The following is a 24,585-nucleotide window of genomic DNA, read 5'->3' on the forward strand; positions in this document are numbered from 1 at the left end:
GGAAAAACAGTCATAGAACTATATAGAAGAGTCTTATAAAAAGCTTCCATTTAAAAAAACCTTCTTCCTCTCTTTCTCTCATAGAACGCTTTCTGATTCCCTTGTGCAAGGTAAACCACTAGTTTATTAGAGAGATCTTTTCCAATTGCCTCACGACCATTTAAAGAATAGAGCAGCTTTTTTTTCAGGGACAGTTTGTACTAGCTAAGTCTCATTTGTCCTGCTGTGGAGGCGCTGATGAAAGTTCAGAGTGAACTTCTCAAAACTGATGAAATGCAGCAATTACTTCTTGGGCCAAACTGTTGTACTTTGTCATGTAAGCACCTGGGGACTCATTGGCTGGAGAGGCATGAGTTGCTATTCGCAGGTGTTTGCCTGAAACCTCTCTTACGTGCACCCGGTGTTTCCATCACACTCCTTTGTCTACAAGCCACTGAGGATTGGAAACTACTGAAGAATTCTCCAGTGCCAACTCTCTTGCCATCCGAAAGTAGGGTTCCCTGTGTTCATATAAAGGGTATCTTGGGGGAAAAGTCTACCGCCCCCAAATTCATTTAAACTTGCTTTTCAACTCTGCAGATCCTTGAAGTAGTGTTTTTTTTTAAAAAAATGTGAACAACAGCAACAAAAAAAGAATCAAAGGATTGCTGTCACCACACTTAATTGTGTATAATAAGACCTGTAAAGCTGTCTCTCTAATCACATTTAGATGAGATGTTCCTTGAAATCAATGGGGCTGACTTCTACATAACGTTTCAAGACAGGAGTCCATTTATCTAATTCCCTCTTGGCCTTCCAGCTAGCTAATTTGCTTAAAGACAGCAGAATAAATAAAAACTAAGCACCGTACATTCCAATAAAATCTTAACTCATCCACAGTTGGCCCTGCTTGCTGTTTTGCACTTAATAAAGCTTGTTAATAAAGCCCCGGAATCCCAATAAAATCAGTTCATGAACCAACATTTAACTCCTAAGCAATGGCTCAGTTCCCTGGCTTAAAGTTTATAGCATTCAGGACAAGGTCTGCCCACAATTTTTTAGAATTCTTTCTTTAGTATTTTTTTAAAGTAGACATAGATTTAATAACCAAAATGTTTTCTTCTCCAGTAATAATTACAGGAGACTTTTACATCTAAAGTGTTAGGAATGGTGTGGCTGCTGCTGCTACCACTTTTGAGCAATGGTTATTATTATTAGTTTCATTTTATTAGTTTTTGACTAATGGTTGTTGACTTTGTTTTGTCATTTGTGATCTCACTGTAATTTATGAGCATATTATTGCTTATGTGGTGTGTTAACTGTCTTATTTTATAGAAAGAGAAAGTATACCTTCTAGCAATAAACTAAAATGGCCCCTGTCATGTCAAACTTAAATTATAGTAGAGCTCAGCGGCTTGTCATTCCATGGGGGCTGTGTATCTGCTCTGGATTTTCATCCAAACTTAAAAGGAGCGATCTAAAGATCTGAGCCTATTTTGGGTGTAGGGTTCAGCACCTTGGACAGCTCCTGGAAGCTCCAGGCTAAAAGCCAGGGGGAAATTTATCACTGTAAAAAATCAAAGCCACTTTCCTCCACTAAGTTGAATATCAGTTTGAGAAAAAGATGTTACTTGGAAACAGTAGACTCTTGGGGTTAGCCATGCTCCATTGTGTGTTCTGTTTCAAATAAAGAATACCTTATTTTGTACTACAGTTTAGCATTACTGACAGGGTATACCTATGTATGATTGATTATTTGGAAGGATATCCCACTATGTTCACTGGGGTTTGCTATTATTTAAGGAGTCCATCCATCTACATCCGCTTTCTGTCTAGTGAGATCAAGGAGGTGTTCATGGTTCTTTTCTTCTCTATTTTATACTCACAGCAACCCTATAAGGTAGTTTGGGGTGAGAAGCTATTATTGGCAAATATCACACGCTATGTTTCGTAGCTACACAGGAATTTTAGTCTGTGTCTCCTGAGTTCAAGTCTAGCACTGTAACCAATATGCTACTCTAGCTCCATTTAACGTGTGTTATTCTTTTTACACAAGCAGTTGTTTCTTAAATAAATAATAGACAGGGAAACTGCTTAGTTTCACATAAAGCTAATAGAGACTGAGAAGCAGAAGATGGTATTGAATTCAGAGTATAATTGAATTTTGTCTACTTACTAAAAAAGGTCCTAGTACTTCTAGGCTTTGTGACATTTCAGCTAGAGTTACTGGGGTGGTAAGCAACCAAGTAAATGGGATGAATGCATTTTGTTGGGAAATGCAGCTTTTCTCTGCAGAGTCAGAACCTTTATAAATCTGTGCCATTCATTCATAACCATGGCAGTTTCTGCAGATTGTCAGCCAAGACTTCTGCCTGACCCTGGCTGCTTTCAAGTCCTAGTGCTATGCAGCTGTATTTAGCTTGCTTATGATGATTGAGAGTTTGCACAACACATTAATACTTCCCTTTGCAGAGTATGACAGGTGAGAGTATGGGAGGGTAAATGGATGAGTATGTGGATTAGATTTTCCATTTTTGTTCCTTTGGTGTGTTGTACAGAAATGAAAACCAGTGTGTCAAATAAAAAGACACTATGTTTCCTAAATCCTCATTCCTAATGAAAGTTCACTCCATGTTACAGATACAATACTAATTCATAGATTCAGATAGCTCATAGGTTCAGTTTTAGAGAAAGGAAAATGTTAATCCAGTCCATCTCCAGCTTTATTTTATGTTTGTATTTGAAAAATGTAGAGTGGATTTATTCTTACAATTTACAATCTTCAGCCAATCAAGGTCACAGCATTCTAAATGGGAACAGTCAGTTCATTTGTTGTATACATTATATATTGATGCCAGAGAAGTATTTATATCTCTGGCCTCTTGGGTGTACTTTGAAGCACTCCTCTGAAGAATGTCTGGAATGATGGAGAAGAAGTCATTTCTTTTGGCAAATGTCTTAATATTTTGAGAGTTGTTCAAGAGGAGCTCAAATCCATGTGCTATTTGATTTCTGTGGAAGTTTGAAGAAAAGCTTGTTGTTAATATTTGATGGTCCAGAAAAGTAAGAAGCGGAAAGACAAAGCAAAAATCTATCACATTTTTCTGTAATTTACATTGGTGCCTTGCTTAATGAGTGCCCCGTTTTTTGCGATTGCAAAAGCAATTGCATTGCGATGTTTTATACGGCAAAGCATCGCTTTGCGATTATCTGTAAGCGTTTCGCTTACTGATTTCCGCATAGCGAAGTTTTAAAAACAGCTGATTGCTGGTTTCAAAATGGCTGCCAGAAAAAATGGCCACCCGCAGTATTTTCGCGCCCTTTCCTTGCTTACCGGGCAGCGAAAATGGCATCTGGATAGAGGATTTCCGCATAGCGGTGAGTTTTTCCCCCATAGGAACACATTAAACGTGTTTTAATGTGTTCCTATGGGTTCCCCCCCCCCACATAGCGACGAATCCGGATAGCGATGATTTTTTCAGAACAGATTATCGTCGCTATGCGGGGCACCACTGTATTATGAACCAGTGTGAACATAATGCTAGCTATCAGGTATGTGAGAGAGCCACATGGCACAGTAGTTAAACTGCAGTCAAGCCTCTGCTCACAACAGATGGATTCAGGTAGCTGACTCAAGCTTGACTCAGCTTTCTATCCTTCTGAGGTCAGTAAAGTGAGTACCCAACTCTCCAGTGTGGAGATGGCAAAGTGTTCTTTGCATTGATATGTTGTAAACTGTCTAACAACAACAATTATGTTGGCTATAATGGGTAACTGGATTGTATAATTTCTACTCCATGTTGTTTCAGCCAAACAGCATTTCTTTTATACACAGGCTCCCTTCACTTTTATATAAAGGTGTACATATCTAAATTTTTGGACTGTGTCTCCCAGAATTTCTCAGACACCTTGCCTAGGGAATTCTAGGAGATGTCGTCCAAAAAACACAAATCTGCACATCATTACTTTTAAATATAGTTTGGTATTGTGCTATGCCAGATTTATGCAGAAGATAAATAAGCCACAGTTTAAGACTTCAAAGTGGCCTCTAAATACACCTAAAACAACAAACAGCATTCTGTTGGAATAATAGACATTCTTCACCAACAACATGGCAAGTTAAACATGTCAGATCACTTTCTAGTCCCATCTTGGTCATCTGCCTGACTGTGCAACTGAGATGTGACCCAGCACCATGTCAGTTAGTTGCAATTAGCAATGGCAAATCAAGCAGACCTTCCGCAAACATCATTGGGATTCTAGCTGATGTACAAAGTGAAGATTGTGTGGATAGATTAGATATTTTTGTCACTTTCTCTTTGACAAGAATACTAAGTTAAACATAATACCTGGAATCCTGTCTGCAAATTGCACCTGCAGAAGAGCAATGTATTGGAACGTGGGGCGGTTTCTCAGCTCCATTTCACTCTGTCTTCAGGCCTGGCTATGGGACAGAGACAGCTTTGGCTGCTTTGGTGCATGAACTATGTCAGGAACTGGATGAGGAAAGTGTTTCCTGATGGCTCGCTGGATCTCTTGTTAACTTTTGATATCATTGATCATGGTATCATCCTGGACTGTCTCTCTGGGATGGGTTGTGGAGGCACTCTTTCACCGTGGCTCCGATCTTTCTTGGAGGGGAGAACTCAGAAATTGGTGCTGGGGGACTCCTCTTTGACAGAGATCCTGGCTGTTAGCCTGTGCGTTTTGTCTCCCATGCTATTTAACATCTACGTGAAGCTGCTAGGAGTAGTTGCCGCAGAGAGGAAGTTTAAAAAAACTGTGAGGTCAGTGTTGGGCTAAATTGCTTGGTGACCCACATGCTGTGTAGCTCTCTCCATTTCAGGTATTTTTAGATATGCTTTTATTTTCGGGTTCTGTGACCCCCTCCACCCACATTCTTCTGCATGGTGGTCCCTTTGCTGTCTTCTCAGAATATAAGTCAGGCCCTGTTTGCTGTTTATGTTCTGGAGAAATCTCACTGCATACGTTTCCCCAGTCTGGGAGAAACAATGGCTGCTCATTTATTTGGATATGATAGCTCTCTGACAGCTTCCTCAGAAGCTGAGGCATTTTTGAGCAGGAAGTTTTGGATTGACAGGGAAATCCCATATACTGTACAAGCAATTGCAATATAGAGAGAGTTTATTCTATGCACTCTGCTATGATGAAAAGTGATGGTGACGTGGCACTCAGGGATCAGTGGAAATTTCTTTCTGTAACAATTGGACATAATTAAGTCTGGGGTAGTTGATGTGAAATATAGAATGGTGGAGGAGGAGGCGGCTAGTTGAATTGTATTGACTTCATTGCATTTTAGTAAATGTTTAAAACCAGTTACCATGTTTTGTTTGTAACCTCACTGCATTTAATTCAACCTTTCTTCCAAGTCTCATCTTGCCAGACGGCTTGAACACAATGGGCTGGAGCCAGACTCTGTGTGTTTCGAGAAGAGAGGCCATCGTATGGAGTGAAGGGATTTCACCAGGAGAAGGGGAGCAGGCGGCTTTTGCTGTTTCCTCCCTCCGCTTGCATCAATTTGCCCCTTCCAAAAGAACTGCTTGGGAGAGTCGCCTGCCCATTCAGAGCAGATATTTGGAGGCTGCAAGGAGGGAGGAATCTGCAGAAGTCACTTCCTCTCTCTTTTGCTCGTGGGGGCATTCCCTGAAGGAGGCCCCCTCAAAGAGAAGTTCCTCCCCTTGAAAGCAGTGGCTGCATCCAAGTCACCCTCTGAGCCCGTTAGAATACAATGTGATAAAATGATTTATCCCAATGATAATATTCAATTATGATCCTTTATTATGAGGGAAACATGGTAATTAATGCTGCTTTTATGAATAGTTAACTTTAGGAGGGCTGTCACTTCATGTTTGCTGGTTAGATTTATTAAGACAGTCAACCAACAGCATTTGGCTGCCTTAGATTCAGAAATACACACACATTATACGCAAAGGTACCTATAAATATGTAAACACACACACACACACACACACACACACACACACACACATATATATATATATATATATATATATATATATATATATATATATATATATATACACAAGTATACAAAATGTCCCTGCTAAGTATTCATTTTCTTCAAAGAATATTACGTTGTCTTGAAAAGATTTTATTATTTTTAGCTTACTGTATATGACTGTATAACTGAAGCCTTTAAAAAAAACTATATTGCAAAAATAAATATTTGTCCATAATAAGAAATCATACATAACATGTATGATGGGACAGGGAATTTATTCCAGTGTAACCATCAATAGCTTTCTACTGTCCTTAATAGCCTCCTTCAGCTTCCATTCAGAGATTTTAATTCTCCCCGAATTGCCATATTGGAGTCTTAATTCCTTTCTATTACTGTGCTCTGAGACCTTTTATGATGATGAGCAAAATTAGTCTTTTTAGCAAGTAATTACTTAAATTACCTTAATTATCTAATAATGTAATGTCAGCAACAAAAATTTATATATACTCTGGCAGAATCATTATAATGCTGATTAAAGTAATTGTCAGATCCTAAATAGTAGCATGTCTTTTCCCAAAGCTAAGAATTTTTACAATTTCAGTGAGCCTTTCTCAGTGTAATTTGGCTTGAGGTGTTTATCATACCAGTCAGTGATGGCCAGAAAGGTATTTGGGATAATTAGTTAAGTGATTCATAATTGCTGAAACATCTGTCTGAATTAATCCCAGCAAGGTAACAGTTTTATGGAACTAAAAATGTTCTCATAATACATATGGCCAAATTGCCCTCTCTAAATAATTGGAAAGGTACCTGAGAGAAATTCAGCCCATTGTCTCATTGCTTTTTATTTACTGTGCATTGCCAAAGGCTGTTATGCCTTTATATTCTGGGATGAGGCCTCTTGGACCACCATTTGGTCACATATTTTGGATCCTTTTACTGAAACTAAATTATTTCTCCTTGGCTGCTTTGTTTATTTGAACAGCCTGGACAGCTTATACTGGACTTGCTGTGGTGCGCTCTCTCTCTCTCTCTCTCTCTCTCTCTCTCTCTCTCTCTCTGTGTGTGTGTGTGTGTGTGTGTGTTTTAAGACATCAGTTTAGTTCATGCTGTCTCTCCCCCCCCCCGGGTTAGGGCTTTAATAAGCATTTAGAAAAACATGGTATCAATTTGATAGGTTTTTCTGACTTCTGGTTGTGCCATCTGTAATCTGTACTTGTGCTGTTGAAGCCAGAAATTATGTCTGCATTTTATCAAGTGGGGCTTCCTTTTTAAAACAATCAATGCTTACTCATTTACGAACATTGGGTTGTATTCAGCATTAAATCCAGGGCAGACCCAAGACAGTTCACTGTCTGAGGCAAAGCAGCCAATTGCTCCCCTCATCTTAGTCAAAATGCTTAGTGTCCAGAGCTTGTATCCTGTTCTGGTACTGGGGGCAGAATATCCCAGAACTCACTCTTTCCATCCCAGACGGTAACAATACATTAATAGCAAAGGAAACAAATAATTGGCTTCCCTTGTCATGACACCCCGGTCTGCCTAAAGGTGAGGTCAGCCCATTACATCAGTGTGTGTTTTTCTGATGAGAAAATGCAGTCAGTAGAATTTTAAGCTGCATTGTGTTTGATTTTATGTTAGAAGAATTATGGCATAACTGACTCAAAAAGAAGTGACTGAAGAATCGGGTCTTACCTTCTAGAGGGATTGCACAATCCTCATTGCTGGGCTGTTTTGCTGTAATTTGTTTTAAAATAAGGAACACCCCTGTATGTAGTCAGAACACACTTATTAGCGCTAGATTCAGAGCTGCCTAAGATTTTTTTTCCCATCCATCATGTAGCTGATTAACTGACTATCATAATGGTTACTCTTTTGCCCTAAGCTATTGGAGGAAATGAGGCTTTACCTTTACTGCCATTGGTTGGCTATTTTGAGATGAAAAACAACACATTTCAGCTCAGTTCTGCCTATTTAAATAGGGATTATGGTTTAAAATGACTAACTTTAACCTTGAATGTCAGTGGCATTGGAGAGAACAGCCTGGAGGATATAATGACATGGCCATGCTGCTGACGGCAGATGCTGGGATTTGCTGTTTTCACAAAAGACATTTTTCTCAACTCTGCCTCTGAGCTACCACAAACTTTCCAAAAGAAATTTGCAATGCCATGAAAGAGAATTGAACAAGGAGTTCATCACCTAGTCATTGTGGCTGCCATGTAGAACCATTCCAAGCAGCCTCCATCTGGTGGCCTAAAGCAGTGGCTTCCAACCTTGGGCCCCCAGATAGCCTTGGATTAAAACTCTCAGAAGCCTTCACCAGTAGGTGGGTTGGCCAGGATTTCTGGGAGTTGTAGTCCAGGAACATCTGGGGACCCAAGGAACCATTTGCCTAGGAACTAGCCTAGGAGAAAGGGAAGAAAACCAAGCATTTCCAACAGCCAAACACAGTGTGACTTGAAGTGCCATGCTTTGTAGAAAGAGGCTGTGCTTAACAGTGCGACTAGAAACAGCATTGACACCGATGGCTTTAATGCAGCAGAATCTAGGTTTGCTACCTCTGGAATTGTTACATCAAAGGGACAGTGATCACTCTTTTTATGTGTGGGTTTAAAGAAAGGAATGAAAGGGAAGTAGCTTTCCTTCCGCACACTCCTTTCCATTAGGGTAAAAAAAAAAAAAAAGTAACTGATCCTCATAGACATCTTCAGACATGTGAATCAGAAGGTCAGAAAGATTTCTGGCTGGCCATTGGTTTCTGTGCCGCTTTCAAAAAGTTATATAAGGTTATTTGTCAGATTTGGATGGAAGGGGAGGGTCATGTCTGATAGGAGTAGTGTGAAGGGTCTTTAAAAGAATAGCGCAGAATATTTCTGTTTAAGTATAAGATGCCCTGCTTCCCTTTTTTTTTTTTTACCTCACAGGCATCATTACAAGAGAAATATCATTGTTCCTCAGTTATCTTCAGAGGAATAAACAGAATGGAAAGATCCTAAACATGTGAACTCCATTTTAAAATATCAAATAACACTTCTGTTTTATTTTACTCTTGAGCTGATATTATTTTAAAGCCACTTTGAAATCTGTGTGAAACGTGAACATGTTGTTATAAGATTTCAACAAAAATCTGATGGCAGTAACCTCGAAAGTCTAGGGAGTTTAAGTCTAGGAAGACTTTTGTTTTTAATGGCAGACTTGCTGAATTGTGTTGCTAGCCATTTTTCACCTCTACTGGCTTTATCTGTATCTTCCCTGAAAGGTACCTTTTATGAGTTTCTCAGTGCTGCCTTACACATTTTCAAACCAGTTTTACTAACACCAAGGTTTAATCTGAAATGCTTCATTTTTGCATATGCAAACAAAATACGAGAATATGAGTATTACCTTCTTAAGCAGGTGTTTGAATGACTTCTGAAATAGCCTAACATTATGAAGTGTTTCCATTCAAGTACCAAAAAATTCAAAGTAGTATCTGCATTAGCACTTAGTCATCAAATGCTACTTTCCCCCTTTTGCAGGCACTCCAGGGTTTTTTAGTGGTTGATAAATGATTTGTTTTGATTTCCAATTCTTCCTGTTTTCCTTCTGCATTTCTAAAGAGATTAGCAGAATAATAAATACTGTACGATCAGCAGAAATGTATATTAGAACTTGCAGACATACTTAAACAGATTTAAAGTTTTTGTTTGCAAGTTGATGACCAAAGGAAATCTTGAGTGCTGTTTGTAGGTACAGATGAATCTTGTATTCACAATCATTCCTTTTAGCAGTGTCATTGACCCATCAAGCCAAAGAAAGCCCACAAGCCATGTGTTGTGGATTACAAGCTACTTGAGGTGTGTGCGTGTGTGTGCACACGTGCATGCGTTTGAGCATGCACACACATGTAAACAGATACACACAGAAATATTCAAGTTTCAGATGGACAACAAAATCAGAAGCCTTTCTGAACTTTGTGAAGCTACAGTATACGTGTTCATACTCAGGCTTCACAGGTTCATGGCTGCACGGCTTAGGTTTGCCAAGTTGCATCTGGACCAGCCAGCAGACTTTGAGGGCAATATCCATTGGGCAGACAAGACCAAAGTAGAGATGTTTGGCCATAATGCACAGTGCAGCGTTTGGCGAAAACCAAACACATCAGCACAAACATCTCATACCAAGTGTGAAGCACAGTGGTGGAGGGGTGATGATTTGGGCGTGTTTTGCAGCCACAGGATCTGGGTACCTTACAATCATTGAGTTGAATATGAGCTCCTCTGTATACTAACTAGAGTCAAATGTGAGGCCATTTTTCTGACAGCTAAAGCTTGGCCGAAATTGGATCATGCAACAGGCCAATGATCACAAACATACCGCAAATCTGCAACAGAATGGCTGAAAAAGAAAATAATCAGGGTGTTGCAATGACCCAGTCAAAGTCCAGACCTCAACTGAACTGAAATGTTGTGGCAGGACCTTAAGAGAGCTGTGTATAAACAAATACATGTAAACCTCAATGAACTGAAGCAATGCTGTAAAGAAGAGTGGGCCAGAATTCCTCCACAATGATGTGAGAGACTGATAATGTCATACAGAAAACAATTAGTTCAACTTTTTGCTGCTAAAGGTGGTTCTACAAGATATTGAATCATAAGATCTACTTGGTTTTTCACACATGGCTTCTTCATTTTAGCTTCATTTTTGTAAAACAAATCATGATAAGGTGTAATATGTCATGTGTTGTTGCTCATCTGAGGTTTTATTTACCTAATTTTCAGACTTGCTAACGGCCAAAAACAAAATAAAAATAAAAAAAAATCAAATAAGATGTACTTTCTTTTTCATATGACTGTACATGTTGGACTTCCAGTCCTTTTTTCCTTAATTGTTGACCATGCTGACTAAGTCTGATGATATTTGGAGTTCACAGTAGCTGGAGGGCTACATTATCTCCATCCCTCTTTTCCGTAGCACCTATTTTATACTGAGATCTGAGTGGCCCCTAGATATTAATTAAATCTCCCTAGAAAGAAACAACCCGTTACCAGTGGTGTAAGGCAGGGAACAGAAAATGCATTCAGAATGTAGCTGCTTTTTTAAAAAAAAGAAGTATATAGCAATCAATTCAGTAAATGTATTTTAAAAACAAAAATGCTTGAATATGTTAGATTAACATCAGGCAGGAAAGAGAAGGTGCAGAAAGGAGACTGTTGTCAAGGCAACAAAAACGGCAGCAATTGAATTGAACAATGAATAGAAAAAGTAACTAGCTATGTGACTAGTGAAGAACTACACGACTTTAAGGTTGACAATAAAGGAACTGACATAGTGGAAGAATTTTTTAAACCTTGGTTTAGTTGTTGATCCAAATAGAGACTGCTGTCAAGAAATTAGAAGACCAAGACTCAGAAGGTCAGCAATGAAGGAACTGTAAAAGATCCTCAAGTGTAAGGATGTGTCACTGCAGACCAAGATCAACATCATCCATATATTTTGTATTCCCAGTAACTATGTACAGGTGTAACAGCTGGACAGTCAAAAAAGCTGACAGGAAGAAAATTAATTAATTTGAAATTTGGTGCTGATGGAGGGCTTTGCAGAATCCATGAATTACCAAGAAGACAAACAAGTGGGTCCTAGATGTAATCAACTCTGAACTTTTTCTGGAGCCAAAAATGTTGAAACTGACTCTGCCATACTTTGGGCATATCATGAGAAGGCAAGATTCATAGGAAACAACAATAATGCTGGGACAAGTTGGGGGTGTCAGGAAAAGAAAGAAACTAAATATGAGATGAATGAACTCCCTAAGGGAATCCACAGGTTTTAATCTGCAGGGCTGGGCTGAGCAGGGCTGATGGGCCCAGGACGTTCTGGAGATCACTATCCATAGGGTCACTATGAAAATGGGAGGAGATGGAATATTGCCAAACTAGTTTATGCAATCTTTGGAAAAAAACATGCACCGGGAATCTTTAATGTAAAGTGCAGATCATATATGGGCTAGTCCAGACAGGGAAAATTGGAGTGGTCTGGTTCTAGCTCAAAAGGTTCCTTCCTTCAGTGAGATTTATTTTATCACTCCCTTGAGTCATCCTTCTGTTCACACAAGTCATTGGATCACTGGTTTACTCATGTGTAGGTGATGACCTTACCCTGTTTACTCACGAGTAACGAGACAGCAGTGGAAGACCCCCCCCTTTCTCCTCAGCTGGATCTCTACTGGGCTGCCCTGCCCTATGGCGGCAGATAATCGCAAACAATAAAGTAAAATAAAATTCTGTTATATGGCTAAGGTAAAGGTAAAGGTTCCCCTTGACAATTTTTGTCCAGTCGTGTTCGACTCTAGGGGGTGGTGCTCATCCCCATTTCCAGGCCATAGAGCCAGCGTTTTGTCCGAAGACAATCTTCCGTGGTCACATGGCCAGTGCGACTTAGACACGGAACGCTGTTACCTTCCCACCGAGGTGGTCCCTATTGATCTACTTGCATTTGCATGCTTTTGAACTGCTAGGTTGGCGGGAGCTGGGACAAGCGACGGGCGCTCACTCCGTCGCGTGGATTCGAACTTACAGCTGCAGATCTACAGATCTTACAGCACAGAGGCTTCTGAGGTTTAACCTGCAGCACCACCACGTCTATATGGCTAAAACACAGTAAAAATTAATTAAAACAATAATACTCATTTATGGTTGTTGTAGGTTTCTCGGGCCCTTTGGCCGTGTTCTGGAGGTTTTTCTTCTTAACGTTTCGCCAGTCTCTGAACACGGCCAAACAGCCTGAAAAACCTACAACAACCATCAGATCCCGGCCTTGACAGCCTCTGAGAATACATTCCTCATTTAACTTAAAACTATAACCATTCCATCTGTAGGGAAACTGGGAGCCCTTAATTGTCAACGGCTGGCTTGAAATTTTTTTTTTTTTTTTTAAAGGCCTTCACCTGCTGCCAGAAGAAGAGCAGGGAGCGGGGGAAACTTGCCCCACTCTTGACCACTTAGAAGAGCTGTGCTGGTTGACTCTTGAGCAGATGCAATGCTCTCTTATACAGAAAGTTAGTGCCTTAATGTGAAATGAACACCTGCGCTGCTTCTGTCAGGATAGCCTCAACGTGATATTGAAACCCCCCAGCATCAAAAGCCATGGGGATTCCAATCTCACCATCAAGGCTAGGAAGGCTGTCGAGCAGTGGGGTGGGTAGTGCACCAAGAGAACCTCTAATCTTTCCCAGGCATCTGCCTTCAAGTATAGACATTCAAACCTGGGAGACTGAGGTAAATCCTCCACCCTATTTATGTGTGTGTGTGTGGGGGGGGGAAGGAATACATACATATTCATAAAATCTAAAATTTAGAAAATTTTTGAAAAACTAGAAGTCCATGGGATTTTAGAAAACTTGAAAGCTATAGGAAGTAAATATTTTAAAACACAATAGCTTAACATTTTAAGTTCAGACAATTTGCTTAATTACTTTACCATACTTTGTCTCAAATACATGTTGATCCTTTATCACTAAAATTTAGATCTATGTAAACAAGAATGATTTAGGTTCTACCAAAGATGAGGGCAAATATTCATTGATATATGTTTTGTTTTAAAAAAGCTATTTTATATTTAATTTTTTGTTTAGAATATTTGTATCCCATCTTTCCTTCAATGAGCACAAGATAGTGTATGTGGCTCTTGTCCTCGCCATTTTATCCTCACAACAACCCTGTGAAGTAGGCCAGGCTTACAGTGTAGGACTGACCCAAGAAAGGGAAGGGGTTTTGCCAGGTTGAGGGGAAAGGGGCTTTTCAAAAATTAATGCAGCTATTTCCTTCTCTTCAAAGTGGTTGAGATTTCACACTAACCATTGGAATCGGCCATCTTTATTTGTGCAAGTAGCTCCTGACGTGTCCATGTCTCCCTTTTCCTTCTGTCACAGGAGACTTTACCTTGTCGAGTTAAATTTCTAATAGGTTTATACTTTGCCTATGCAGTCATGTAATTTAGTAGCTTGACTTGGCATTGGCTGTTTTATTTCATGTCTGATCATATTGCTAAGGCCTTGGTTTATAAGCTTGGGTGCAAGAACTGTAAGACTGCTAGAAAACATTTCTTCTCTCTTTGCCCTGCTGTGCAGACCTTGGTCCCTAGGATAGGCCTGGCGGTAGTGCTGGCCAGAAAGCTCCACATCATCCTCTGAGACATGTACTAATACAAGGAATTTCATTTCATTTCATTTTTATTATCTCTACCTAGTGTTCTGTCATGTAACACTTGTTGCATATTTGCACATATCCTAACTGGCCATGACCTAGTGCAATAGTGCTAGGGAGTTTGGAGGTGGTAGATGTGTGTGTGTGAGAGAGAGAGAGGGAAGAGGGGATACACACATATATCCATTACATGTGCATCCTGTTCTTTCTATTTTATCCTTCACACAATTAAGCTCAGAGAGTGTCAGCCCTATCCTCACTTGCACAGCCAAATTGCAAATACGTAGAGTCTGTGAAGACTGCGGCTAAACTCAACGCAACAGGAAAGCCTGGTTGGGGTAGTAGGTCATGGCTGAAATCCTGTTGTGCAGTTACGTACATGATTTAAGTTTTAGATGCAACTTCCCATTAAGTTAAAAAGTCTCTGTAGACATTTTCTATTGCACACTAAGTTGTGCGTGGATTTAAGACAGTGCCATGATCCCTGCTAATCAGAGAGCTCCCAGGGCTTTTCAGACCTCGGGCTCCACTACACCTCTGCACCCATCTAACACATAGGTTATCCTCCGAAGTGTGTTTTCCCAAAAACTGCCTGCAGCATTCCTCCTAAGCTGCTTTAAGTCTTCGGCTTGTAGCCTTTAACATTGGTTGGTCACCCTTGAACTAGCCACTATTAAACTTTGCCTTTAGAATTTTAAGAAGCCTTCTTTCCTCCGCATAACATTTTGTTGCAACTTTCACTGAGTGTGCAGCAGGGATTAATTTATCTTCTGCTGCTCAGTTGTTTGTTTGCTGGCAGGACCAAAATTATGTAGGGTCTATGGCTTGAAAACTGCAAATTTTGCAAAAATAGAACTAATGAGCTTGGTGTATTTTGATCAGCTGAAAGCTGTGAATACCCAAGCTAAATAGGACATTAATCATAGAACATATTTTAAAATCTCTTACTTTTATGTCATTACATTTGCATTGCTCACCTTATGTTGGAGGACTGAGTTTATCTACAGAGCAATAGATTTCTGCGAATGTAGGATGTTTTTAGTGTCTGTTTCTTTAGATACCCTCAAGAAGTGCATTTTTATATGCACAAAAACCCAGTTAGAAACAAACCTGTCAGTATTTCAGTGTCACAGTATTTTGCCTTCTTTCTGGTACATAATAATTCAAAGGTGTTTTTTGAACAGTAGTTTAAGGTTAGCTGCCTTGGACAGTTTTTAAGTCTTTGTGGTGTTTTTTTTATGTTACTGCTGAGGGTCTTAGAACTGGAAAAAAAGTTGCATTTTTCATCTATTATCTCTCTGATATACTATCCCCCCCCCCCCCATCTAGTCTTTGGTGGATGAAACAGGGTAAGCAAAAGGCTATGGCCTGCCCTGTCTTTTTTGGCCCTCCCTCAATCTCTGGGGCCAAGTAGGATGCCTTCCCTGATGTATCTTTGGCTAGCCTCCATAGTTATGGTTTTAATTTTGCTTTCACTATCAATTCTACAGACCTTACAACCCCCAAGAGTCTGTGCCTCTAAGCCTTTTAATTAACAGTGCTCAGTCTAAAGTACTAACTCATTGGTAAATTTTTGTAATTACCAGTAGGGTGTACTATAACATTCAACTAACCAAAGTTTATTTTATTTTTTTTCTGTGACCTTGTTGTCTGCAGAAAATGACATGTTTTTATTCTTTATGATAGCAAACTGTTTTTATGGCGTAATTTTAAACAGAGTTCCATTTTCAGAGCTACCTTTTCTATACTCCACCCCATTTCTCCAAAAGTTCACACATAAAAAATTCCAAACCTTGACACAGAGGATAAGCGTTAGACAAGATGAAGTGACCCCCCCCCAACACATTTGGGGGTGCCATAAAGTTGCAGCTATTGTGAGTTATTTAATTTGTTACATATTTTTCCTGTCAGGCATTAGAAGTATATGTGGGATTTTCTTTTGAGTTATCCTTGGTTGTGTCTTCTTGGTTCAGTCGACTTAATTGCCCAACATCTGTACTTATATTTAAGAAATGAAACAGAGTCTGAGTATTTTATTTATATTTAAAATGACAAGAGCTGATGCGATTGAAATTTTTAAAATAAGAACACTTTTTTTAGTAGTTCCAGAAGCAATAAATTAACAGTGAAGTGACAGAGAAAGGTAAGCACAGATCATTTAAATCATAGCGAAACCTCTAGCGTTTGAGCTTGAAACTTCTCAATTTAACACATCGTTGCTTAGTATTGTTAGACATTTGGCTCTCCTGTGAGGCGTACCATCTTTATGCTCTAAAATGGAAGTCCATCAGCTCAAGAAGACTACTGCAGTGGGCTGGGTTCTTGAGCAGCTACTGATTAGCCTGCAGTAGTTGCTTAGCAAGCATCCTTCTATATCTTGCTGGGTATGGTAAAGCATCTACACACACACACACACACTTGTCTGTTTTGTGGCAGGGTATCAGTCATTATGGGAAAGCTGGTGACTAGTAAATATCACCTGCTTTTTTTTCAAGTGGTGTAAATTTACTGTCTGAATCGCATTCTATCATATTAATTTCACTCCCCCCCCCCACAAACATACACTTCAAAACATGGATAGGGTATTTTAGAGTCAGAAGTGAATCAAATCCTTGTATGCTTAGTTTAGTAACAGAAATTAAAGGAGAGAAATTGTTCTATTTGGTCTTTAGCTCACTGGAGATGTTTTGACCTCTGCATTTTATTCATTTGACCTGTTTTGTCTGAAAACAGTTCAAGCATTTGCTCCTCCTCCCCACACCTGGTAAGCTGCCAACGAAAGATAGGAAGAGCATCTGCTAAGGAAATGAAAGTATACTGAAAGTAATTTCCAAATTCCAGAGGTTTAAAATTTGATAACCCCTGTCTCCTTCCAGCGGTAAGCTTGACTTCTTTGCTGGAAGGGCTAGAAAGGTATTGCATGCCTAGATAATACAAATATTAAATAGAGCAGACACTTGTTCAGGGAACCATAACTAGGCCACAGTAATAGGCCCTGGGTATCTGACACTTTTCATTAAGTAGCCTTGTGAGGGCAACACTGCTTAAAAATAAAGGATAATGTTGGAGGGGAGCTGTTTTTCAAAGTTTCTTAAATTAAGAAATGCTCACTTTTGCACTCTGCCTGTGCAGTATTTTGATGTTGCGGAATCCATGAAATGAGGGACACGCACTTCATGCTTAGGGCTAAAGCCATGGAAATTAATATGACACAAGACATATTTCTGTATGATATCCAGGTCTGTGTTTCATTGGGCTAATAGGCATGTGTCCCCTTTATTGGCAGCAACTGAGTTTTAGGATAGGATAGGATAGGATAGGATAGGATAGGATAGGATAGATAGATAGATAGATAGATAGATAGATAGATAGATAGATAGATAGATAGATAGATAGATAGATAGATAGATAGATAGATAGATAGATAGATAGATAGATAGATAGATAGATAGATAGATAGATAGATAGAGAAGGGAGAGAAGGGAGAGAATGAGAAATGAAGGTGAATATCATCAATTTTGAAATGTCCAGCAGTTCCCATTCTTATCCCTTCCCCATTATTAGCTTACACCCATCCAAAAACAAGTGATGCCTGCATGTGCAAAACAAAAAATGCAAGAAAAAGGCTGATCTGATCAAAATGTCCTTAAATCCCAAGAAAGGCAACCCCACAGCAACAAAGGCAGATTACTGTATTCTGCTGCTGAGCAGCATACTGTACCAATGAAGCCTGCCTTTTCTTCCTATCTCAGAAGTTCAGAAGAAAACTGTAGCCCCCACTGAAACGTTGAGTAAAAAGGTCAACCATATTTCATGAGCAGTGGGAGCAAACTAGTTCTGCCCCTTCTGTCCTAATCCTCTCATACAGAGAGCTAAATTCGACTGGGAGAGTATTCTCTACCTCTGTTGACCATTTCCATGTGGAAGAACCAGAGCTCCTGATCACACATAGACACAAGACACACAAGGGTAGAAACTGGGCTCCTCTTCAAATGTCGTTCTCCTCATGGATGAACGAGGAGAGAGGGGGCAGGGCTAGCCTACTCCTTCTATTCACAGGTTAGGATCAACCCGTTTATTGAATGTGTTAGTATGGGAAATGTGGATGGGAAACCAACAGCTCCTGTTCTTTCGTGCTTTAGCTCTCCCGTGCAGGGTTGGAAGAAGTAATGCCATTGTTCTAACTGCAGTGTTGCAGCAAGAATTAATTATTCAGTATGAGTCGAAGAAGTTTCTTTCAAATTGACTTCAGTGTCTGTCTTTCGCCTAAGAAGAGGCCCTTGCCTTTAATTACTCCCGAACCTGCTCCCCCAAAAGCACGTGTTGGTGTGGGGGCACCAAGGGGAAAATGCCAAGTCAGCATTGTGATATTTCATGAAAGTTGCATGCTCTGGCCCCTGGAGTCTGCCTGGAAGAGTGACAGGTAACAAGCAGGCTTTGATCACGATACAGTACTGTTGCACAACCTGGGAAGATGGTCTTTTCTTCTTCCTCTTTGTACTTTCTGGATAAATTATTGCCCCCAAATATGTATATCCAGCATGAGCTTTTCCAGCTGGAAAAGACTTGTGGTTTTCATGGAAACCTGGGCTACTCCATGACAACCTGTGTAATAAAGTCATGTTATGTTGCTAATGGGGACAACTACCTTCTCTCTCTCTCTCTCTCTCTCTCTCTCTCTCTCTCTCATTCTCCTTTTTCAAAACACTGTAATTTCTGAGGATGTAACTTTGGTGTCTGCTTGTCCAGTTATAGATCTTCTTTTCACTTTGCACATCCCAGGGGAGCGATGCTTGTTCTTCTGGGCTTGTAAAAGCAGCTCAGAATTAACGGGTTCAGTAAGAGCAGCCAAAAATGCACCTTCAGGACGAGGTTCTACCATACCTGCAAAAAAGTTTTGTGAGGCTCTGTTTAAAACAAAGAAACAAATAAAAAAAACTTTCCCTAAAAGTAATGAGTAATATCTTGCTCAAGTTTTGACAGCGACTGGGAGTACATTTTCAAAATTATCGTTGGTGTACCCGCTTGCATCCATTCTGGTGACAGTGACACATCTTTTCCTGTATGAACATGCCTGGATGTCCCAATCTTTGGAATAAGTACTTTCATTAGTATGGCTGCCATTTGAGGCCCATTCTTCATGCTTTCTCAGTCATTGTTGTGAGAACTGCAGAGTTCCTTGTGAAGAGAGACCAAGCTGGTCTCCTTTCTATTGTCTTTTTTTCCCTTTCCTTTTTTGTTTGGGCAGGTATAGCCACATAGGCTATATTCTTTTGTTGATCTGTTTTTAATTGTGTTCTTAATTTGATTTTATGTTTTTAACCATATTTGCATGACTTGAATGTTATTACTCTTAGCTAACTTGAGTGCCTTGTTTGGCAGGGGGAAAAGGGAATACAGTATAGATTTAATAAGCAAAGCCACAGCTCCAAAATTCAACAGCCCTGGCCGTGTTCATTTTTAAAAAAAATCATACTACATCATTTATATACAATCTTATACCAACTTATACCAACATCTTATGCCAACACTTGTGGGTTGCAGGGCAGAGGCAACAGGAGGATTCATCATAGTTCTGGTTGCAGGAGAGGTATTGGTTAGGAATAGCAGAAATAGGAAGTTATATGCTTCGTCTGACACTGCAGAAGTGGCTGGACTATCCAGTCATATGATGGCTATTAAATACCTCCATTCATAGAGTTCACAAGGTATATCACAATTAAGTGCCTTCCCTCTAAGTAAGACAGAAGAATTTTTAGTGCAAATAACATAATACCCTAATGTCTGTTAAAATAAGATGCAGCGGAATACTGTGTGGTTTTCTAACAAAGGTAAAACTATCCTCCAAACTGCCTATATGCAAAAATTACTTTTTATTCTTTTAATTAATGCTAGTCGAACACTTTTACTTGAATAATGTATTTGATGAATATAATAATGCTGTTGCCTATCAAATAAATTATTCAGTAAGATTATTTTTGTAGATGGTTGAAAGATATCCATTGAATAATATATTGGAATTATTCATAACCAAGGTTTTGTGAATTGTCTGCACTTCTGCCGTGCAATAAGTTTGACTTTTGAAGAATCCAACATTTTCACTGATAATCCAACAGCTTTCTGGCACTTATGGTTGCAATGATGGGCTGGAAATATTTAGACATGAAGAATTTTGAGAAAGCAGAACTTTAAAAGAAAATTTTTTTTGACATCCTTTTTCATAATTAACTCTACCTCGTGTAACTAACTACTAGCTGGTTTGCACTAAACTTTTCCATCTGTATCTCTGTTTTGCCACCTGCTAATCATAAACAAACCGCAAATTCTTATGAAAACATGTTTTGGAGGCTGAGTAACTTTTGCAGGGAAAGCAGATATATGCAAATTGCCTTAATTTGCATAGATCTGGGTGTAGAATGTTAGCTTCCTGAGTGAAGAGTACACAGAGTACTGTTTGGAGGTTTTTCCAAATGTATTATCGAATAAATGACTATGCTGTCCTCAGCCATATTTATTTTTTTGTAATTCATATGGCATTTCCCCACCCCCACACCATGCAAGAATAGTATTGGGTAAATTAGACGAGGAAGGATTTGGGGGGAAATTGTTTCATTTTTAAAATACAATTGTCCCCACCCTAATTAGCTGGTTTTAAAATTGTGCTGAGCCTGAAGTGTCCTGGAATTTGGCCAGTTGATGGTGTGGAAGAACACATCCTTGATTGATAGGTTATATGTATCTGCCTCTAAGTCTAAATATAGTCCCTCATGAATGTGTGTGTGTTCAGTCATTTAGTCGTGTCCGACTCTTCGTGACCCCATGGACCAGAGCACGCCAGGCCCTCCTATCTTCCACCGCCTCCCGGAGTTGTGTCAAATTCATGTTGGTTGCTTCGATGACACTGTCCAACCTTCTCATCCTCGGTCGTCCCCTTCTCCTCTTGCCTTCACACTTTCCCAACATCAAAGTCTTTTCCAAGGAGTCTTCTCTTCTCATGAGATGGCCAAAGTACTGGAGCCTCAGCTTCAGGATCTGTCCTTCCAATGAGCACTCGGGGTTGATTTCCTTTAGAATTGATAGGTTTGTTCTCTTTGCAGTCCAGGGAACTCTCAAGAGTCTCCTCCAGCACCACAATTCAAAGGCATCAATTCTTCGGCGGTCAGCTTTCTTTATGGTCCAGCTCTCACTTCCATACAACACTACAGGAAAAACCATAGCTTTGACAATTCGGACTTTTGTTGGCAAGGTGATGTCTCTGCTTTTTAAAATGCTGTCTAGGTTTGTCATTGCTTTCCTCCCAAGAAGCAGGCGTCTTTTAATTTCAGGGCTGCTGTCTCCATCTGCAGTGATCATGGAGCCCAAGAAAGTAAAATCTGTCACTGCCTCCATATCTTCCCCTTCTATTTCCCAGGAGGTGATGGTACCAGTGGCCATGACCTTAGTTTTTTTGATGTTGAGTTTCAGACCGTTTTTTGCACTCTCGTCTTTCACCCTCATTACAAGGTTCTTTAGTTCCTCCTCACTTTCCGCCATCAGAGTGGTATCATCTGCATATCGGAGGTTGTTGATATTTCTTCCTGCAATCTTAATTCCAGCTTGGGATTCCTCCAGTCCAGCCTTCCGCATGATGTATTCTGCATATAAGTTAAATAAGCAGGGTGACAATATACAGCCTTGTCATACTCCTTTCCCAATTTTGAACCAATCCGTTGTTCCATATCCAGTTCTAACTGTTGCTTCCTGTCCCACATATAGGTTTCTTAGGAGATGGATAAGGTGGTCAGGCACACCCATTTCTTTTAGGACTTGCCATAGTTTGCTGTGGTCCACACAGTCAAAGGCTTTTGCATAGTCAATGAAGCAGAAGTAGATGTTTTCTGGAACTCTCTGGCTTTCTCCATAATCCAGCACATGTTGGCAATTTGGTCTCGAGTTCCTCTGCCCCTTCAGAATCCCGCTTGTACTTCTGGGAGTTCTCGGTCCACATACTGCTGAAGCCTACCTTGTATGATTTTGAGCATAACCTTGTTGGCGTGTGAGATGAGTGCAATTGTCCGGTAGTTGGAGCATTCTTTGGCACTGCCCTTTTTTGGTATTGGGATGTAGACTGATCTTTTCCAGTCCTCTGGCCACTGTTGAGTTTTCCAAACTTGTTGGCATATTGAATGTAGCACCTTAACAGCATCATCCTTTAGGATTTTAAATAGTTCGACTGGAATGCCATCACCTCCACTGGCCTTGTTGTTAGCCAGGCTTTCTAAGGCCCACTTGACCTCACTCTCCAGATGTCTGGCTCTAGGTCAGCAACTATATTGTCTGGGTTGTCCGGGATAGCCAAAACTTTCTGATATAATTCCTCTGTGTATTCTTGCCACCTCTTGTTGATGTCTTCTGCTTCTGTGAGGTCCCTTCCATTTTTGTCTTTTATCATGTCCATCTTTGCACAAAATTTTCCTCTAATATCTCCAATTTTCCTGAACAGATCTCTGGTTTTTCCTTTTCTGTTATTTTCCTCTATTTCTTTGCATTGTTCATTTAAGAAGGCCCTCTTGTCTCTCCTTGCTATTCTTTGGAAGTCTGCATTCAATTTTCTGTAACTTTCCCTATCTCCCCTGCATTTTGTTCCCCTTCTCTTTTCTGCTATTTGTAAGGCCTCGTTGGACAGCCACTTTGCTTTCTTGCATTTCCTTTTCTTTGGGATGGTTTTCGTTGCTGCCTCCTGTACAATGTTACGAGCCTCTATCCAAAGTTCTTCAGGCACTCTGTCCACCAAATCTAGTTCCTTAAATCTGTTCTTCACTTCTACTGTGTATTCGTAAGGGATTTGGTTTAGATTATACCTGAGTGGCCCAGTGGTTTTTCCTACTCTCTTCAGTTTAAGCTTGAATTTTGCTATGAGAAGCTGATGATCAGAGCCACAATCAGCTCCAGGTCTTGTTTTTGCTGACTGTATAGAGCTTCTCCATCTTTGGCTGCAGAGAATATAGTCAATCTGATTTCGATGTTGCCCATCTGGTGATTTCCATGTGTAGAGTCGCCTCTTGTGTTGTTGGAAAAGGGTGTTTGTGATGACCAGCTTGTTCTCTTGACAAAACTCTATTAGCCTTTGCCCTGCTTCGTTTTGAACTCCAAGGCCAAACTTCCCTGTTGTTCCTTTTATCTCTTGACTCCCTACCTTAGCATTCCAGTCCCCCAGAATGAGAAGAACATCCTTCTTCGGTGCATCTGATTTGTCCAAAAAGTGAATGAAACCGATTTAATTTTCAGTTTTCATGGACATGCTGTGAAACACTTAGAAGTCTTGAGATACCCTAGCTAGACCTTTCTATATTGGCTAGGCACAGAGAAAAAAAAATGACATTTACTGAATCTCAGTGTCTCTATACTCAGGGTGAGAGGTTTGCTCATGCTTCAGCTAGATTGCTTTGCAGAATATTTGAATCAAGTTCATTCAAATTAGCAGTTAAAAAAAGAGAAAAATAAATCCATTCATTCTTTTCTTAAAAAGGAAAAAGAGACTCATGCCATTACAAATTTATTTTCCTGCATTATACTGCCAGTTAGTAGAATTAAAGTATAATTTAAAGGTTTAGAGTTTCTTTGTGAAGTATGAAATAAGCCAGAGGCAGGGTAGGGGCTTGAAAACTTGAATGATTGCCAGTACCCCTGGGCTGAAACCCATTAAGGTCATCAGTCTCGCCAAAATTAAGAGGGTGTTGATGTCAAACATTTGTCCAAGGACATATTCTTTAAAACAGGGAGGTTGGAACTCCTTCTAATCTGTATAACCCTCTGTTCTATTTCTTGCCTTGAGGGGTTATGTGCTTATGATAGCTGACTTCCCTATTTTGGCTTTCTCCCCCAACAACTGTAGATTGGCAAGCCAAGTAACTCAGCTGTATCTTCTTTTTATTAGTGCTGAAGATCCTTCAATTGTAGATTTAATTTAAGTGAAACTAAATCATGTCTAGACAAATATATCTGTTACGGAAGTGCATGTAATGAATTTCTCGGGCACTAAATAACAGCTTTGATGTAGCACACTAATATAAGAAAGCATTATTTGTACAACTCTCCAAGCAATAGTGATAATAAAATTAAACCAGAGCCACGGAGGGAAAGTCACGTGGAAATTCTGGTTGATATGATTAATCTTATATTGCAGATATATGAGAGTCAAAGGAATAAAATAATGCTTATGGAGGAAAACTAATTTCTGAAAGCAAGTGTCTGTTTTCCAAGTTGACTGGGAGGCATCATGAGGGGATGGTTTGAACCCCAGGTCGCTTGGATACTCTTACTTCGGACCATTCCCATTTGTTTCTGCTTCACAGATAGCTTCTCTTTTCCTTAAATCTTTCCTTGATTCACATATTTTTTTTTCATTCATAGAATTACTGTGGAATATGAGCTCTGTTCATTTCTTAGCAAATGTAC

General features: G+C 39.8%; 1 protein-coding gene and 1 long non-coding RNA gene across 4 annotated transcripts in view; one reads left to right on the forward strand and one right to left on the reverse strand.

Annotated features, from left to right (window-relative positions):
* Window positions 1-24,585, forward strand: part of KLHL29 (kelch like family member 29) — a 496,878-nt gene that overhangs the window by 252,714 nt on the left and 219,579 nt on the right. The gene's annotated exons all lie outside the window — the stretch shown is intronic.
* On the reverse strand, window positions 1,058-17,976 carry LOC140707677 (uncharacterized). The gene is made up of 2 exons (XR_013543242.1): window positions 4,329-17,976; window positions 1,058-2,991 (listed from the first exon to the last, which is right to left on the reverse strand). It is a non-coding gene; the product is annotated as an uncharacterized LOC140707677 (long non-coding RNA).

The sequence above is a fragment of the Pogona vitticeps genome, chromosome 1, assembly GCF_051106095.1.
Source record: "Pogona vitticeps strain Pit_001003342236 chromosome 1, PviZW2.1, whole genome shotgun sequence".
Taxonomy (NCBI): Eukaryota; Metazoa; Chordata; class Lepidosauria; order Squamata; family Agamidae; genus Pogona; species Pogona vitticeps.